The following is a 12164-nucleotide window of genomic DNA, read 5'->3' as shown; positions in this document are numbered from 1 at the left end:
TGACTCAATACATCTTTTTGTGTATAATTCCCACAGTCAAGTATGGTTTCCAGGGTTTTTATAAAAAACCTTGGACAGTCATCAAAGGGAAGAATGAGGGAATGTCCTTCCAGTTCTTATTTAACAGTTTTAAAGGTCACATAATGTTATCAATCTTATCATTTTAGGCTTATAAACTCTTAATTTAAAAACACAATAGCTCATAACAGTTTGATGCAATATAAAAGTCCATATCTTGATTGCAGTCCTCATTCTTCAGCCGTACGTGGACTCACCAGCTTCCTGTGTGGTGAGAGCAGGGCTTTGAGTGCCTTGTCTCCAGGAGTCGAAGTCTGTGGAATTCTGTTTCACTCTGGAGTGGCTGTAGCCACCTAAGAGTTTATGTTTAATCATCTTGACAAAATTTTAACTTATAAAACCAGGTTATAGAAATTAACCTATTATTTGTATCCTTGATGTCATTTTGATCAAAAATATAATCAGACAAACACTTTTCAAACAAATGGACAGATACAAACATATAAGACAATTTATGAAACTATAATGCACTCAAATGTATTTGGCCAATTGAATTATAACATATTTTATTTACTTTTTTTTGTGTTTATTTTTGGTACTGGGGATGGAACTTGGGTCCTTGTGCTTGACAATTGAGCTAAATGCCCAGCCCTAAAATCTCTTTTAGTTAAAACTAGTCAGAACATTTGCAGGTCATTTAACAGAGATCTCTTGTAGAATTAGAATAAAAAGGAATGAAAGCTCTTTATGACTGTAAATGTAAACCTCTTATAACAAACTTGAAACCAACAAGCAAATATACATATTTTCTTGTTAAATCATTTTCACACACCTTCTCTACTTACTTAGGCCTTCTGGTCTTGTATATCTTTTTAATCTCTTTCTAACAAGACAAACATATCAAAAGCATATTCCTTTTACCCATAGCTTTTCTGATATTTTCCTCTGTCTCATTTACTATTAACCTTCTATGACAAACTTCAGTTATTAAAATCTTAAAGTGTCCTTTTTTTTGGTTTTTAGATTGTTACATCTTAAAATTTGACTGGCTGTCAATGTAACAGTATTAACCTTATTTTTTTTCCAACAAAGTACAGAAAAGAGCAAGTTGACCCTATAATCATAATTTAAGAATTTCCAATGTACAAGAAAATTTCCTCTAGGCACACCAGTCAAACATTATCTCAAATTGAAACAATAATACATTTACCAAATAGTTTAAACCTGCAACTTGATTTTTCTTGTAAAAATCACTTGATATCTGGTAAAGCACAGTTGCAGTTTCTCTGGCTTTGTTTTAGATTCCAGACCTTTGCTGTCAGCATCAGGCTGATAACATAGGGCTGGCCTTGGGGCTCTTAAAGCTGGGAGTATTTTTTCTCTATTCTGCTGTATGCTTTTCAGAGCTTTCCTAGCTGTTTTGAATCCATTAAATATTTATTTTTTTCATTTTAGTTTTTTGAAAATCTGAGTGCAAGTCCTGTTTCATTCTCTGAATCCAACCATGGTTTCCCATCTGTACCCTCCAGCGCAATAAAGCCACATGGTTCTCTTGTTTTTGCCCCCATCTCCTCCACACCTGCGATCTTAGCAATTTAAGCAGAAGGGGAGGCAGCTCAACCTCCTCCAAAGAGGAAGCACTGTGATTTACCTGTAATGATGTCACATTTTCTGAGGCAAATCTGCCATCTGAAAAACAGCAGATTTGGCAAGCAGTCATTCTAAGACCAAAACTAAACAGTTCTAACCAGCAGCTGATTGCCACAGAGCAGAGGCTTGAGAAGCTCCCAAGCTGGGTTGTTCAACACCCCAAAACAGAGTGTACAAGGCTCCAAGCTGTCAAAGTCTCAGTTAAAACAAAGGCAGATAACCTTTTCAGAGTTTTTTCCTCCCTGGGGGCAAGTCTGGCTTAGCCGAGACCATAATAACTCACAGTTTTCTGGGCATCTTTTGGTCTTAGTTTTACTCTACAGTCCCCCACAAAGTCTTTATCGAAATTCTGAATCATGTACTCAAGAACAGTTGGTTTAGTATTCGCATTCCCCATGACCACTACATATTCCCTTGTCTGGCGAGACAAAGGGTGGGGTGCTGTTCCAGAAAACATCCTCATTTACTCATCAGCCTGGCTGTGAGCTTCCCAGCTCTTTCAGGCATGCTTGAATTATGGAGAGTTTCTTGTTGCAAGAGTCTCCATTTTGTCCTTTTTAAGCACGGCCACAGACTTGCAGGACTGATCCACACAAGCTCCGCAATGCCGGGAAGGCTCTTTAAGTGCAGGTGCCCCCTCCCTTTGTTTTGGTGCACAGAGGAGGCTACCGATGGCTTTCGTAGTTCGTTCCACTCACTCTCCTAACCAAGTCTTTTTCACACACCCAGTCACACAAGAAGTTAACACATTCCCTCCCTGGGGCCCCTTTACAAAGTACAATACAAAGCACAATAACAAGTTGAGAGCATACAAACAAAACCCTCACAATTGGCAAAGAGTGGGGGTGATTAGGCCTGCACTCTATATTTTGCCCAAATTGGGGATATAAACCCTCACAAATAGCAGCAAAAGGAAGGTAATCAGGCCTCCAATCTGTAATCTGGCCAAATGTTTAGTTAAGAACCAAAGCAAAGCAAGACAAACTAAGGGAGGGCTGTTAACCCAGGGGATCTCACCATTCAGACAGACAATTTTCCTCACTCACCTTCCTTCTGCTGTCTCTGCTCTGGGTTTGATCAATCCACCGCCAGTGAGCTAACCACCAAGTCCTACAAAGGGAACCCAGGAAATCCCAGGGGCATGTCTCTTCCCTTCCAAGGAGGCAGATGGCCACTCCCTCCAGTGAGACTCAGGTCGAGGCCCAACACAGGCTGTGTCAGTTATCCCTTTCCTTCCCGGCCAGCGCACCAAATGTTACAGGAGGAAGAAGTAAGTGACACACAGAGAGGCAGCAGACTGGAAGTAAAATAATAAATTGACTCACCAATAAGGTTCTACAGTGAGAACCAACTGAGCTAAAGTGACTCCTTGTTGGCTGGCTAATGACCCCAGAGACTGCTGTGCTCCCCTTCCCTTATCAAACAACAGGTATGGAGGAAACAACATTCAATTTTGGCCTTAACTTGTCAGGATGGAAAGCTTGGGTCAGCACCCTCAAGGACCAATTATTGTTATATTGCTCATCCTTATGTTTGGTCCATGCATGGAAAAGTGGATATCAAAACTCATACAACAGAGAGTAGCTGCTGCCCAACATTATCAGATACTAATTATGTGGAATTGTAAGACTTGAATAAGCTAAAGTGACTCCATGCTAATAGGCCAGACTGTGCTTCTTCATATGCTTGGTTAACAGCCCACCCAGGGGCAAATGGTTTGACAAAAGGTGACCCAGAAAATTTCTTGCATAAGATAAGCAATGTGTTTGCAGTCTTGTTCTGTGAATTCCCTGACTCTTTGTTTAGAAAAACCTTATAAAAAGTACCTCAGCCCCTGAGCAGTTGCCTCTCTGAGACACCTGGCTCCGGGAGTGCCGTCTGGCCAGACTAATAAAGGTCTCTTTACCATCTAGCCTGATGTGTTCCTTCTTGGGTTTCTCGTTTCTCCGTCGAGCTCCCGGACTCTCGCTGGGTGTTAGGGCCCAGCATCGTGGAGGCCTTTTTGGCTGTTCACGCTCTGTGGAGTGGAAGTGAGACTTTAAGTCTTACAGAATGATGAAAATTGATATGAACATAACAAGGGGTAAGGAGTTACCCCCAAAAACAAAGGGAGGAATGATAGAGAAAACTTTTGTAAATAACCAAAGTCCTACAAAATGTTAGGAAAATGTAGGATGACTTCTGCTCTTCTAACTGAAATCTGCTTTGTTTAGTTCAAAATTAAAGGACACTGGAGACATTAACTGTAGAATGGGACAGCTAGCCTCATCCTGAGATAACAGGGCACATCCAGACCCTGAACTCCAAAGTTTTGTGAGCCACATGATTGTAAAAGTTTCGAGATGAAAAGAACAACTGTTTAACTTTGCCTTTCTGACCTTGAACACCCTTTTCCCCTGGGCTAAAATAGATAGCTAGACAAATCTTAAAGGTAAACTCCCTAACTACAAAGAATTGCTACATCTGGATTAAAGTTAACTGTCTTGTGACCATGATTTGTATATCTGTAAATGAAATGTAACCACCTGAATGAGGTCATGGCTGTAAACCCTATAAAACCTATGCACAATCCTATAATTGGGCTTCACTTCTCTTAGAAAGTGGAGTCCACAAGTGTGAAATAAACTTTCAGTCATATCTGTGTCCCAGTACTTGGTGTACTCGCTGGCTTGGTACAACATCTATCAAGCATAAGCCATGCCTGGATTGATGATCCATTGGCTTACAATTTCTCTTTTATAGGGTTTCATAGCCTTCTGCAGAGTATAAACTTTGTTAAAACATTTTAAAACACAATTGAGGGGGCTGGGGGAGGAGGGCTTGGATTGTCCGGTTCCCATGGTTCTTTGGGGACCTGGAAAGGCAAGAGGTAGGTCAAGCAAGCAGATGGACAACACAAAACAGAGACAGACAAATTTGCAAGGACTATAACCCTGCACACAAAATGGCCATGCAGAAACTGACTGCTGGACTCCCCACCGTCAAGGTGAAGCCCTGGGCAAGGAAATTAATGTTGTATCTGACTTTCCTTTTGCCTTACCAAGGTCCTTTCCAGACCAGTTATAGGAATAAAAAATTCCTACCTGACTTCCAGAGGAATTCAGACCAGATAAACTGCCTTCAGGTGTCAGCAGTGGCTTCTGTTACACCCCCGCCCCAATGGCATCAGAGTTCCCAGGGCCCTGATCAAAATGGTCAGAGTGGTCTCCCCAGGCCTCTGGCATTGTCGGCCTAGGTGTCCAGCTGCCAGCAAACCAGCCAAAAGTCACTGAGTAAAGATGTATCTCTCTGGGGCCTCCAAAAATGTTATACCAAGCCAGTGGGAGAGCACCAAGTACTGGGACACAGATAAAACTGAAGGAAGTTTTATTACACACGTGCAGACTCCACTCTCTAAGGGAAGTGAAGCCCAGTTACAGGACTGTGCATAGGTTTTGTAGGTTTTTCGAACAAAGAAGTGCAAACATAGGTCAGGGCTACCAGGGGATAAGATTCCAAACACACTGTTTATCTTACAGGGGAAGTTTTTGTGGTCACCTTTTGTCATACCATTTGTCTCTGGGAGGGCTGTTAACCCAGTTAGCAAAAGGTTTGTTTGTAGTTTGAGCAGCTCTTGCTTGATGTTTGATAAGGAGATGGGGAAGCACAGTCTCTGGCCTACTAGGCCAGCGTGGAGCCACTTTAGCTTAGTCAGGTCTTGCAGAAAGTTGTAAATGTTATGGCTGGAGGGGAGCCCTGTGGAGAGTAAACCCCAGAACAGATTTGTGTTCCTCTGGCTCCAGGTACGGGAAGAAAAAAGTCAAGTTGAGAGTTTCTCAGGCCTTGTGGAGACTAGGAGGAGGCAGAATTTATTGCTTATGCTTGGAAAGAAATGGTCTAAGAATGCAAAGGCTGCTGCTCCTTCTGGCTAGACAGACACGTGGCCCCTGTGCTTATCTCCAGACCAGGTGTTATAGGATGGGCCTAACCCATAAACAACCATGACTCCTACTCCGACAACGCTCGACAGTCCAAGGATTTGAACTTAATGGGAGCAGAGAGACAAACACTGACTAAATAAAGCTGAAGAAGCTCCGGTTATGTGTCTAGTAAGTGACATTCTCCAGAGCCCAACTTGGACCCAAGAGACTACTCACAGTCCCAGTCATGGGGAGCAGAGAGAGAGACAGCAAAGACTGCTTCCTTTCTGGGGCAGTGTTACTCCATTTCTGTCATCCAGTTGCTTCTCACATTCCAAGATAAACCATTTCACACCTTAGCTCTCTTCCAAAACCTCCAACATGTTTCACTCTCCCTAGTCCTCTTAGACCTCATTTCAGTTACTTTGATGACAAAACAGAAGCCAGGGAACTTTTTCCTTTAGCCCACTACAAAGCACCTGACACCTGTACTCATTCATCATCTTTGTCTTCCTCCAACTCCTTCTCATCAAGACTGACCCCTCCCCTCTGTGTGTGTTCTGGGTCCTGGCTCCTCTGTCATTCAAGAATTCACTCCTCCTGTAATCCCAGCACTCAAAGGGCTGAGGCAGGAGGATCGCTGTGAGTTCAAGACCAGCCTGGGCTACATAGTGAGTTCCAGGTCAGTCTCAACTACACAGTGAGACCCTGTTTCAAAAAACAAACAAAAATAATTTGCTCCTGATCCCCTCATCCCCATTCCTCACAAGATCAACTTCTTTAGCAAAGACGCATGCTCTGTCTTTCACTAAAACATGCAAAGCAAAAGTCTTGGGGGAACTTACACCCTTCTTCAGGGACTGTTCCATCCCGTTTCTTCTCTTTACAACACTTTTCCGCTGAATTGTCTGTACTCACTGCTTCCATCTCCTCCCCCTGTCCTTTGCTTCTCCTTCCACTCCAGTCTGGTTTACGACCTCACCACTGCACTGAAACTGCTTGTTACAGCAAACTCCATGTTGCTCCATCCCCTGGTTACATCTTTTTTTCCTCTTACTCAACATCTGAGCAGTCTGGGACACAGCTGATAGCCTGTCCTTCTTGAAACACTTTCTCCTTTTGTCTTTCAGTTTAAACCACATGTATTCATTGCCTATTACTACAGTAATAAATTACCACAGATTTAGTTGCTTAAATTGGGCGTAGTGGCACATTCTGTAATCTCTAGTATTTGCAAGTCTGAGGCAAGAGGATCCACAAGTTTGAAGCCATCCTGGGCAGTTTAGTGAGACACTGTCTCAAAATATAAAAATTAAAAATAAAAAAGGGCTGGGGATTTACCTCACTGCTCCCTGGGTTCAACCCCCAGCATCACCAAAAATAAATAAATGATAAGTGATAGATGACAGATATTAGTGGCTTAACACAATGCATATTTACTGTCTCACATTTCTGTAGGTCAGAAATCCACATGTCTTACAGGGTTAAAATCAAGCTATTGGGCTGGGGATTTAGCTCAGTGGTTCTGCCACCTACCTTGCAAGCTCAAGGAAAATAAAAATCAAGGTATTGACGGGACTGTAATCCCTTCCAAAAGCTCTAGTGGAAATTTTACTTTCTTGCTCATTTTAGGTTGCTGGAAAAATTCACTTCTTTTTTTAAGAATTCACTTCTTATGGTTGTAGGACTGAGGTCCTATGTCTCAGGAGATTGTTAGCTGAGGGGCATTGGCAGCTAGTTTCTAGAGGCCACATGCATTCTTTGGCCTTGGCCTGTCTTGCTCACGTGTTATGTAGAACCTAGAAAAGTGCGCTCAATGAATCCCCCTCCCCCCACTGAGGATGACTTTGCACTTTCAAGGCAGGTGGTGGAACTGCTATGCTAAATCCCCAGCCCATCCATGCATTTCTAATGGATTAGTAGCACAAGTCTTACCTTTCTCAATCCTCTCTGTCCTTTCTGTCCACCCTTCTCCTCTTCTATCATTTCTGTTCTGTTCCAAGTTCTGGCCTGAAGACAGAATTCTCTGGGCCTCTGTCTTCAAAGATGTTAACAGTGGATCCAGTCTTTCTCATGCCTGATATCTTTCATGCCTCATCTTCCACCATCATTTCTCTGACCCCTTCTGCCTTTCTTTTCTATTTTTCAAAACAGGAATGGTTACATGGGCCACCAAGATAATCTAGCATAATCTCCCCATCCCAACATTCCTACCTTAATTGCAACTTCAAAGTCCCCTTTGCCAGGTAAAGTAATGTATGGACAGGTTCTGCAGATTAGAATGTGGACATTTTTAGGGCTGCTATTAGGGTTACCCAGTGTTTTACTTGTTCTCTTCATGTTTTACTACTAACTTCTCAGCCTCATTTCCTGGCTCTTCATCTGGTGACCTCTAATGTCTGGAGGCCCACAGCCTCAGCCTCACACTCTTCCTTATCTCTCACACTTTACCTGGAACAATCTCGTCCAAGTTTGTGCCTTGAAAGTGCCGTCTGCAAACCAGTGCTGCTAACTCTGTATTTTAACACCTAAATTATCTCTTGTGTTCAAAATTCATGTTAGCTTTTGTTTTCTTTTTTACCGGGGATTGAACTCAGGACCTTGTGTCTGAGAGGCAGACACAGCACCCCACTCAGCTAAGGCCCTGGCCATGATTCATATTTTTGACTATTTCCACTGTAATAAATAATTAACATCTCAGTCTTAAAATGTCAAACTGAAACTCTGGTTTTGTTTTGTTTTGTTTTACTTTACAGACCCTGTTTTTCCTCTAGTCTTGGCCAGTTTAGTAAAGACACCACACCAGCTGGTTTCTCAGGCCCAAACTTAGGAGTTGCATCAGAGTTCTCTCTAACTGCCCCCTTCATCCACTTAATTAGTTGGGCTCATGGGCATGCCGTTTACCCACTTCTGTCTACCTTCCCTATGCCCTGTTGGATGCAGGCCTCTGCCATGTTCTAAAGGGGTTACTTGCACCTGAAATTGCCTCCCAGACTTTACTCTTACCCCTGACCCAGGCTCCACACTTGCCAGAGCAAGTTTTTAAAAATATATAACAGGCCAGGCGTGGTGGCACACACCTGTAATTCCAGCACTCAGGAAGTGGAGACAGGAGGATCACTGCGAGTTCGAGACCAGCCTGAGCTACACAGTGAGTTCCAGGTCAGTCTGAACTACATAGTGAGACCTTGTCTCAAAAAAGCAAATCTAAAAAAAAAAAAAAAAAAAAAAAAAAAAATCAAGTCATGGAATGCTTAAGATTATCCAAGATTTTCTCAATACATGTAATTAGAATAAAATCTGTTGCCCTAAATCTTGCTACTTGGAACGTGGTTTGCTATCAGCACTGGCCTAACCTGGAAGCATGTTAAGAATGTAGATTCTCAGACTCCGTTTTGGACCTGCTGAATCAGAACCGGGACTTTAAGAGGATGGGATGGGTAGGGATAACTACATTTTGATTGGTGTTTGATTTGGACCCTCTCTTCCTTTCTGTTTTCTGTCTCCTGTCACTCTTCTCCTTATTAACTAGTTTTAAACTGTGTTGGTCTTCTGTTTCTCATTGTGTCAAGCACACTAAGGGTAGATTAGGGCTGGGGCAAGCCAGACAACTAATGGGATGGGATGTATCAAAGATTGTAAAAATCCAGAACATGTGCATAGAACTCAGGACCCCAAATGATTCCATGATTTCTAAGCACTGTACATGGAACCAATCAGAAGTAATATTTTGAATCCCTCATTTGAATCTGGCATTGTTTGTGGGACCAGTCAGAAAAGTGCTATTTTCAAGCCTTCATTTACATGTTGCAGAAGTCGAGCAAGTCTTTCTGTGGGGCACTTTAAATCTGACACCCAGACAGGTGAGTTTTGAATAGGACAACTATTCTCATGCCTTATTTGCATGAGGGGAAACCAACCCAGGAATTTTGGATACAAAAGACCCCTTTCCCTTGTCTTTGGGGCCCCCTCTCACCCTCTAGAGCGTATCTTTTTTCCGCCTTCAACACATGTACACTTCTGCCTTTCTGTGTGTCTTGTCCAATTCTTTGTTCAGGACACCAAGAACCCAGAAAGAATCCCCATGGGACCCCTGAACACCCTTTGTATCTTTACATAGCATTTGGTCCTCATTCAGATCTCAGTTTTGTCTCATCCTCAGTGAGGTCTTCTGTGACCAACCTATTAAAAATATTTCTCCATCTGCCCCCTACCACCTCTCATTAGTCATTTTCTCTCAATACCCACTCGGATTTCTTTTACTCCCCTTACCTCTAATATTAATGATCGTGTTTATTTCTTCATTCCTATTAAATATTTTCCTCCTCCCTCTTTCCTTTTTGCCCCAGGAAGGTGAAATGAATAAAGGCAAGGTCCCTTGCCGGAATGGATTATCAATGAGTGGCCTGTCTGCCCTCTCTCCCATTTCTTTCTGGACCCAGCTCCACCCTTCCAGTTTCTGTTCCTGTTTCAAATTTTGGCCTGAGAACTGAATTCTCCAGGTCTCCAGGAAGAGCATTTGCTCATCATCAGTCAGGAAATGAGTATTTCCTGCACTGAGTCTGTTCACAACTTGAGGATGCCTGACTAAGCCCAAATAGTAATCACATTTAATTGCTAGCATTTATGTAACACTATTTGCCAAGTATTGTTCTAAACAATTTATCCATACTGAATACACTCACTGATTATCTCAGTTTTACAGACAAGGAAAGCAAGGCACAGACAGATGAATTAAAGTGCTTGAAATTTCACAATAAAGAAATGATGGCAATAACCTCCTTAGATCCAGGGTAGCACTCATGCCCTTAATCCTAGTGCCCTTGATCCTAGTATTGCACTATGAATGAATTCTAGAAAAAGCCCCACCTATGACCACATGAGCCTTTGGGGAGATATCCAAACACAAGCCATAACAAAACTGGCATTCAGATTCTAAAAACTGATGCTTTTTCTACTCTTTCCAAGTAAGAATAGAGATCTAATTTTGTATCCCCCCCAAAAAAAACCTCATAATCTTAAAATCCAGTACCATAAGACTCTAGTATTTTTAGGAACAAAATTCAGTATATATCTTGTGGTATGTACAAACCTATAGTGACCTTAAATACTATAACTGTAACAAGTCTCCACATTTATATATCATAAATGCTATTAGTCATGTAATTTTCAGATAAGTTACTCGATGTCTTTCAGTAGACAGGAGGGGTCCTACTTTAGAAGGCCCTACTCTGGCCCTCATCTGGTGGTGCTGCTCCACTCCGGACCCCACTCAGGTACTGGGGAGCTGTGGGATTCCAAACCTAGATGGCCATGAGTCTGCCTTCTGGGCCTGTTCTCTGGGTCCATCTTCCTTTGGGTGGATTTTGCCATCTTGTAGCTGACCCGTCTCAAGTCCCTGTTTGGATGCCAACTACAGCTGACCCACATGGCCAGTCTTCACCGCCAGTCACAGGCTCCTCCTGCCCCAGGTGCCACTCTCGGGGAGCCAGCCTACTCCACCCAGTTTCCCCCACCCAGGCGCCACTTGTAGGGGTCCTAGATCTGACACTTTGTTCTCCCTGATCTGGGGGTGAACATGGATGAATGGCAAAGAGACACAGTCAGTTTAACATGCAGGCAGCCAGGGGGCTCCTGCCTCTAGTAGGCAGAGGAGCCCCCACCGTCTGGCTCATCTTGCTTTTATTCACCCACACCTGGGTACAAGCAATCAAAGTAACACAAGAATCATCTGCTTTCCCGTATCCATTCGTACCTACTCAGGTAGACAACTCAACCTCAGCTGTTTTAACTTTTCCCCAGAACCTGCACGATGCACTCACCCCCACCCCCAGAGTGCAGCCTCTCTCCTTTGGAGGCCAGTTAGGCCTCAGTGCTCCTGTGGTCTCCCACAACGCCTAAATGGGCCCAAACAATGGCCACGATGAAGCTTTTTGTGAAAGTGATGAACAGAGGTTGAATCTGCAGACCCAGAGTCCATGCTGTGGGCAGGGTTCCTTAAAAAGGGCAGCTAACCAGGGTGTGGGAAGAGAAGGGGTGGCCATGGGCTGGGGCTACTTTCCCTTCATTCAGCTCCAGAACTCTAAACTCAAACCTGTCCTTCAAAGTTGTAAGGCTTATGTCTCAAAGTAGGACAAAACATATTTTACTTAAAATTTTGTTGACCTTCTTGCTAACTTTAAGCTAGTTTAAATACCATACTCAGACAGATGGTCTGTGGCTTCCATTTTTCATCCTGCCCTAGACACCATATAAGCTGGGATAGGACTGAGCAGCAGAGCTAGGGTGTGGCCCAGGTAGATTGACTGAGGATCTCACCTGCCATGCTGTACCTGGGGAGCTCTGTGTTCTGGGTTACGTCCTTCCCAGGGGAGGCTCTTCTGCAGAGTGTTTGTCCATACCTGCCTGCCCACTGCTCCTCCCTAGGAGTGCAAATGTGGGTCATTTCCACCGTAAAAATCCTAGGGTCTTGCTCACTGGATATCTGCTTTGGCCAGTTCCTGACACTGGTCACCAGTAACCCCACAGTGCTTCAAAGCAAGTGCCAAGGATTCACACTCACACACACACACACACACACACACACACACACACCCA

Source organism: Fukomys damarensis, unplaced genomic scaffold (assembly GCF_012274545.1).
Source record: "Fukomys damarensis isolate Sample0158 unplaced genomic scaffold, DMR_v1.0_HiC HiC_scaffold_11, whole genome shotgun sequence".
NCBI classification, from domain to species: domain Eukaryota; kingdom Metazoa; phylum Chordata; class Mammalia; order Rodentia; family Bathyergidae; genus Fukomys; species Fukomys damarensis.
Note: the sequence above shows the minus strand (reverse complement) of the source record.